At 42.1% G+C, this 7,017-nt stretch overlaps 1 long non-coding RNA gene across 1 annotated transcript; it reads left to right on the top strand.

Annotated features, from left to right (window-relative positions):
• The first annotated feature begins 1,554 nt into the window (after nt 1-1,554).
• Nucleotides 1,555-5,649, top strand: LOC144057930 (uncharacterized). The gene is made up of 4 exons (XR_013295346.1): nt 1,555-1,658; nt 2,942-3,304; nt 3,380-5,229; nt 5,481-5,649. It is a non-coding gene; the product is annotated as an uncharacterized LOC144057930 (long non-coding RNA).
• Nucleotides 5,650-7,017: the final 1,368 nt, after the last annotated feature.

Genomic DNA, 7,017 nt, shown 5'->3' with positions numbered 1-7,017 from the left:
ACATGACTGATTTTTACTCCATGTACACCACTTTGTATGAAATGAAATTCCGAGTTGAGTCGTTTTTGTGACGTTAGAACCACAGTTGTGATTTTGCTGACCGTCAAATGCACAATTGAGTGAGCTCGGTTTATTAAACTGACCTCTAGGAACGACAACTGTGCCCGGCTGTCAGCATCAAAGTGTGCAAATCATCATGTCGATTAGACTGCCGTTGAAAAGTAGTCCGATGACTCTAACTGCAGCCACTAGCACCGTTAGCATGCTAACACTGTAGAAACCCAAAACACCGACAACAGGCACACCGTGCAATATAATGCCAGCGTAATTAAGTCTTCGTTTAGTGCCCTTAATTGGTGATCGAACGCGATTTCTGTACGAAGTTGTTTTGGTGACTTCATCGCAATTGTTTACGCCGGCAATAAGAACGGCAGACACACGTTCCATCTGTTGCGCCGCGACTGCCAAAAACGCTTCCGGAAAAAAAACTTCTAAATAAAAGTTCATTGGCATTGCGCTCCACATATTACTTGGTATAGGAAGGTTTATTTTGAAGTTGGCCTTCTCTCCGCATTGCCGGTGTTTTGCCAGACGTGTCAAATATTTGCCACATGTAAACTGTTTACTTCGCTGGATTTGTCATTGCGATGGTGGCTCTTACGCCGGAAATCCGGCACTGTGCCGGAGTACTTTAAGACCCGCAGTAGGTGTGTTTTCATTACCCTCAATTTTGCACAAAAGGCAAGTTGCGCAAAGGCTAACTGGTAATGGAAACACAGGACTTTGGAAAAAACTCACAAACAAGCTTTTACGCTCTCATGAGGTGGTTTTGAAGATGTGTCGAAATCAAAGTATTTTGCAAAAGTGTAATGTAAACACTTTTTGAGCATTCCTTGCAGTCGTCATGTGACCCCCGCCCGGTCACGCAGTAAAGGCCACTCGCTTTCGTGTCGGAACTGCCTCCCGAGAGGATAACAAGTCTTTTTAAGCACAAAGCGATTTCCATGCACACTCATACATCGTTGCATGAGAAATGGCCGTTCCCCCCGGGCAACAAGCAATCGAGCAACATACGGTGCAAGTCGTCGTTGAAATTCGTTCTAAGTAATCTTAACAAACATAAGATTTGAAGAAGAAACATCATGAGCACCTCCTACAGAACTAAGAGATCTCGGGAAACGGGATAATACGAGAATTGCGCCTCGGAAGCGAAACACTATTCAATGGAAACAGCTACAAATCGAAATTGTATTTTATCGAAATAGTACAATATAGCTTTTATTTTTGCAAAAAACTGTAATGGAAAGGCAACTTCTGTTGGCTTTTCTCCCAAAATGGGAATAGTATTATAAGTTCTATTTCACTGTATGCTCTTTTTTTCTCGAAGCCATATTCAGGCCTCGTTATACTCCCTAACCTCACAAGCCTGATCTTAATCTGGAACTTCACTCGGCAGATCCATTTTGGAAAGGAGGGACCTGCTATACAATACTTTGAGCTGATTGGACGATGCAGCATCTTTGTTGTGACCAATCATAGCAACGGATAAAAAACATCGTCTTTGGTCTCACTTTAGGAAGAAAAAAAAAGCACAGACATCTTTACCAGCTAAAAATGCACGAAACGCCTTTCGCTGTTCAACATTCAACAAGGAAACGGTGAGTAATTCTACCAGAACAGAATTAATTGCAGCTTCCATTCGTCTATGTTAGGTTTGTTTTTCCCCTGGCGTCGGCGCTTCCTGGTTTCGTCACAGCTGCATGTCCCGCCTTAAACGCTTAAGGTGGTTGGTCCGACCTAAAAAATGTCGGTTGCGAACGTATCAGTGGGAGCAGTACAAGATGTATTGTTGTAGTATTTATGAACAAATACCACGAGAATTCAACTTGCTGGCAAGGTTATATGCGCCCGCGACCACTGTTGCGTTACATCACCTGACTGATGCATTATGTCGCGTGGCACCTCTGCGGTCCGTCTGCAACACATGCCATGCACACATCCCAAATTGTTGACGTACTGAGCTTGCCATAACAAGATGTGATCCTAAATACTGAGATTATATACTTTGACCGGTTGATGCAAACAGTCCAGGTTATTATATTCCTATCACTTACGCCTTCTTGATCGATTTCACAATACAATAAAACACATCATCTGGTCATCTAAATCCTCCCTTAAAGAAAATGTGGATCCTATCGCTCAAAAACTTGATATGATAGAGAAAAACTGAGATCAGTTTTAGATTCCACAACAACAAAAATTAGTTAAAAGCAGCTGTCAGACCTAACTCAACAAAAATTGTGTTCCCCAGTGTAGTAGTTCTTGCTTAAATTTTCATAGTATACAATTAAACGTACGCAATGAGGTTTGTGTATATAGAAGGACGACAATATAACCGATTTACGCAAAACTTTAAGGAGAGGTGGGTCATGGGATAAGCCAGGCTTCCATTAAATGGTGGTGCTGAAGTAGGTAATGATGGAGATCCAGTGTTACTTTTTTCACTTTATAAGTTAAACAGATGGTTTGGTAGTGGTGGTAGACAATAACAACGGAGCACACAAAGCTTAAACACACAAAATCGATGATGAGTAGGATCATAACCAAATGAGTTAATCTGGGATGATAGTACTGTTGAATTTCGTGATCACGACTTCAGGGTGGTAGCTGCAGTGATGAGATAATTGGCTTCAATAGCATGATGAGGCAAACGTGTGTTGTCTTGAACATACGTGCTTGAGCATTCTTCATGGAGTCTACGACAAACATGACTAATAGGTGGGTTGCTGCAGGCACACGCAGATAGCTCTTTTTCCCCTACACCATTTCTTTTTACGGTGCTGGTGAGGGAGTAACAGATGGAGAGACAGAGCGTGGGGATGATGAGAACGTAAAATGTGCAACGTTTACTCATTCGCTTCTTTATTGTCTTTCACTGCAGGAGTGGAGTGAGGGAGCGGGTGAAAAACAAACGGGTGGCTACAAGGACACGGGCCTCCTGAGCCTCATTCACCAACCAATCGGCCTTGATAGGATCCAGAACCAGCTGCCAAGGCACACTCACTTCACTCTGTTCCCTCTCACTCCATCTCTATCTTTCCATCCCGACCTCCCCAAACACTTCCTCACTGTCAATCAATTTGTTCTCTTTTTACTTTATATTTGTGCCCTTCCCCTTCACTGGCCTCGCCTTCCCTTCCTTTATTCTCTGCAAAGCTGAGCATTGATGGATAGACATGTGCCGGCGTACAGAGGAACCTATTTGGACTTGTGTGTCAGCCCATCTTTATCAAATGTTGCAGAGGTATATTCTCTTGCTATGCTTCATTACTCTGGAATGGAGGGCCCTGAAATGTTTGACTGCTCTGTCTTCTCTCAGATCCCCACCACCTCGACCCCCTTCCTTCCCGGTCTCTCCCTCTCATTTATTGGCTGTGAGCTGTAGCATTGGAGCTGTTGAGTGAGTGTGAGCACCACTGTCTTCCTCTCCGCAGACTGGCCAAGGGTACACGCCTTGTGAGGTAGTTATCGATTCTGTTGCTCAAACTGAGGTGCTAACGAAGACCCTTCCCTGCCTGCTCCTCATGACAACCGGCTGCCACACCGGGTCGCCATTGGCCGATCGTCAATGAGGTCTCTGCCAATCAAAGCGCCACTTGACAGGCCCTGGTTCTGAGGATGACCTCAGGATGACATCACTGGAAAGGCATTAATGTAATAAAGAGCTTGGTGGTACAACACTGTAAAGGGCAGTGCAACATAAAGACGCATCAATCAGAGCACAAGGAATCTAAATTGAGGTGTTTCGCTTGTGGTTGAATAAGGGGTCAACTCTCACTGTATTGCCTTCTAGGAAAAAAAAAACTTTTCTTGCAGCTCTCTCACTAAACAGCGAATGTCTTTGCTACACAACTTGTCTGCTTAGACTTAGTGTGTGAAGAAACTCACCTCTGTAGCTTCCACTCTTTTTAGATTTTGGAAGTGTGTCTGCGGGTATAATGACCCATTCATTCAAAAGAACATTTGTGAGGTAACGGATCACTTATATTGAACAAGGGGGCCTGTGCCAAAATCTATGTTCTAGTTCATTTCGAAGGTGTTTAATGGGATTGATACCAGCCAGGCACAAAAGTACCTCCAAATCAAATTCCTCCAACCATGCTTTTATAGATCTTTCTTTAGGCCATATTGGGCACAGTCATGCAGTTTTGGGGTATTGTCAAAACTGTTCTCACGAAGTTGGAAGCTGAACAAATGTTTAGAATATTTTAGTTTGGGGACTAACAGGTTTAGTTGGGCGTCGTAAACGACGGGAAGCGACGAGAAGCGATGAGAGACTGAAGTGCCCAGCTCTCACAATGAGAAACAGTGACTACTGCCGCCAGTGGTATAAAGGGGTATGTATTCTCTCGCATGCACAACAGGTACTTATTAGTCTGCATCGCTGTCTTTTTGTTGTTGTGTGTATTTCCGTCATTACGTGATAATCATAGTCTGAGGATATTAGAACGAAACTCGCAATACTTTGGAGAATATCAATGTTGAAAGCTTAATTATGCATATGAATGTGCAGGCAACGCTTCCGATGTAAATATTAACCAAAATTGTTAATTGTTTTGTCCCGCTATTACGCAGGTCCCTTCCCGGCGTCCTGTATTTTGCCGTATGTCAATCACAAAGTGGTCAGCGATTCATACGATAAACCAATTAAAAGAGAATTTAACTGTTAAATTCCTTCCTATTTACTTCCAAATTCATGTATGTGTTCTCATGTGCAGCCATATCTAATTGGTAGCAGGACGGACTACGTAGCAGCACGGACTTGTACTTTATATGAATGCAACGTCAATGCCGCTTACTCACTATCCTGAGAAGTGACGCCACAAGTTCTTTGCCGGCCATCTTACATTGCCACTTTCTCTGTGCTCATTGCTTGAATATATTGATTTCTGTACTGTGTTTTCACGTTTGTTTCTGTCTTCATGGATGAAATGTCACAGTGTATATGGCATAAGATTGTACCAAGCAGGCGGTGACCGGAATTACAACTACTTCCTACCTTCTCCTCTAAGAATCATCTGAAATGTATTCATACTGTCCACAGTCGCTTCAATGCCAGAGAGCTTTCTTGTGGCATATTTCCATTTACAATGCGTGACCGCCGTGAGGCACAGCCAGCTTCTAAAAGCTAAAATCGGGACTCGGGACCGAGCAAAAGTTTGGATAATGGTGAGTGAACTGCATTGACTTGTTTAGCGCTGTTGAAGAGTCAACCAAGGTAGAATTTAGCATTAGCGATTGATACGCATGTCAGCAGCCACTCCACCACCATCAACCCCTGACTAGTAATGAAATATGATGAAATGTTAGCTTCTGCTTTTTCATTTTGAAAATCTGGACACCCTAGTTTTAGCTAGAGAGATGAAATATGATTTTTTTTTTTTTAAACAAAAAAAAATTTGTGTGTGTTTTTTTGGCAGTCTCACTCACATACAAACATGGTCTCCCAGGCGGGAAAGCGAACCCACGCCAACCTGCATCGGAGGCAAATGACCACTCCGCCACCTGGAAGGAAGAGGGAAATGGGCAGTATAGGACAAAGTCAAAACAATATCAGCATTGAGTGCAATGATGAACCAAAATAAATTTAAAAAAAATAACAAGATCTTATCATTGGCTCTGAGTGATGATGAAACTGACTTGTACATATTGTAGAGTGGGCAATTATGAATGTTAAGATTTGTTGCTCATTTTGAAATTGTACCCAAGGCCAGAGGAGCCAGTGTTCTTCCACAAGCCCCAATTCGACCTAACTGGCCTTTCCCCAAATAGCCTGTTTGGTCCTTATGATCCAGACAGAAGAAAGGTGGGGGCCATTATGGGATCAAAGAAACAATGCATAACCCTAAAGAAGCTATAACTCTGAACTTTAATTGCATCTCAACTAAATGCCAGAGCGCCCCAAGACGCCTGGTTATCATCTTGATCCTTTTAATGCCAGTCATTGTCATTCTACCAAACAAAATCAAATTTGGACTAAAAATGTTTGTAGAAGTAACATGTGGGAGATTTATTCTTAGCAATGCACTAAATGAGATAACAAGTTTAAACTGGGCGCTTTTCATGTCACACATTTCAGTCAACATACTGAAAAGGTGTTCCTTTTAAGAAATAAACACTGGTTGTTAAAAGCCAGGTTTGTTGTAAAATTGCTATATAACCAGCGCAAAATATGATAGCTGAACTGTCTCTGATCATTTGAATTATTTTCCCATTTTGCATAATTGCAGAGACAGATGAAAAACATAGCAGTGGAGATGAAATATCAAAATAATGATAAATGTAAGTGGGGTGTTATCAATATATCGCTTTCAAACACTGAATTCACTCATATTTTGACAACCTATATAGCGCATTTAACCTTCAGTGTCTGTTTCCCGAAATGAAATTGCACTTGTGCAAGATGGGGAAAAAAAGACAGACTCATATTACTGTGAAAAAAGATGCCTTTTCTCTGGAACAATAAGCAGTCCTTGAACTCCACGTCATTAAAGCGAATGCTATCATTTCCTTTCATTAAGATGACTGTGTGCAGACGCATATTGCAGTTGGAAGGCGAAGCTGTGGCAGGAGACTCATTTAAAAAACGCCCTAATCTGGAAAATGATTCCAGTGTTTCTCAGATGTTATATCCTCCCAACCTTGCATGTGAAATGCTTAAGAGAGCTGTAACATTTTCAGGCATTTAAATGAATCCCTTCTAAAAATTGCACCCTGAGAGCTGCTGCTGCTCTCCTGCTTTCACATATATTGCCCATTTCTTTGGTAATGAATATTGAAGAAACTGAATAAAATTTATATATTTTCCCCTGCAGATATTGTAATGATCACATGCAAAAAGGCCTCTCATAAATTGTGTCGTTGCCGTTTTTTGGTTGCTGTCAAAGCTTCACGCCGTCTCCGATTTTGCTCATTTGACGAGTCCCTCATACTGTATCCTTGTTTGGCCTAAGAGAT

The sequence above is a fragment of the Vanacampus margaritifer genome, chromosome 9 (genome assembly GCF_051991255.1).
Source record: "Vanacampus margaritifer isolate UIUO_Vmar chromosome 9, RoL_Vmar_1.0, whole genome shotgun sequence".
NCBI classification, from domain to species: Eukaryota; Metazoa; Chordata; class Actinopteri; order Syngnathiformes; family Syngnathidae; genus Vanacampus; species Vanacampus margaritifer.
This window is presented reverse-complemented; position numbering and strand designations above follow the sequence as displayed.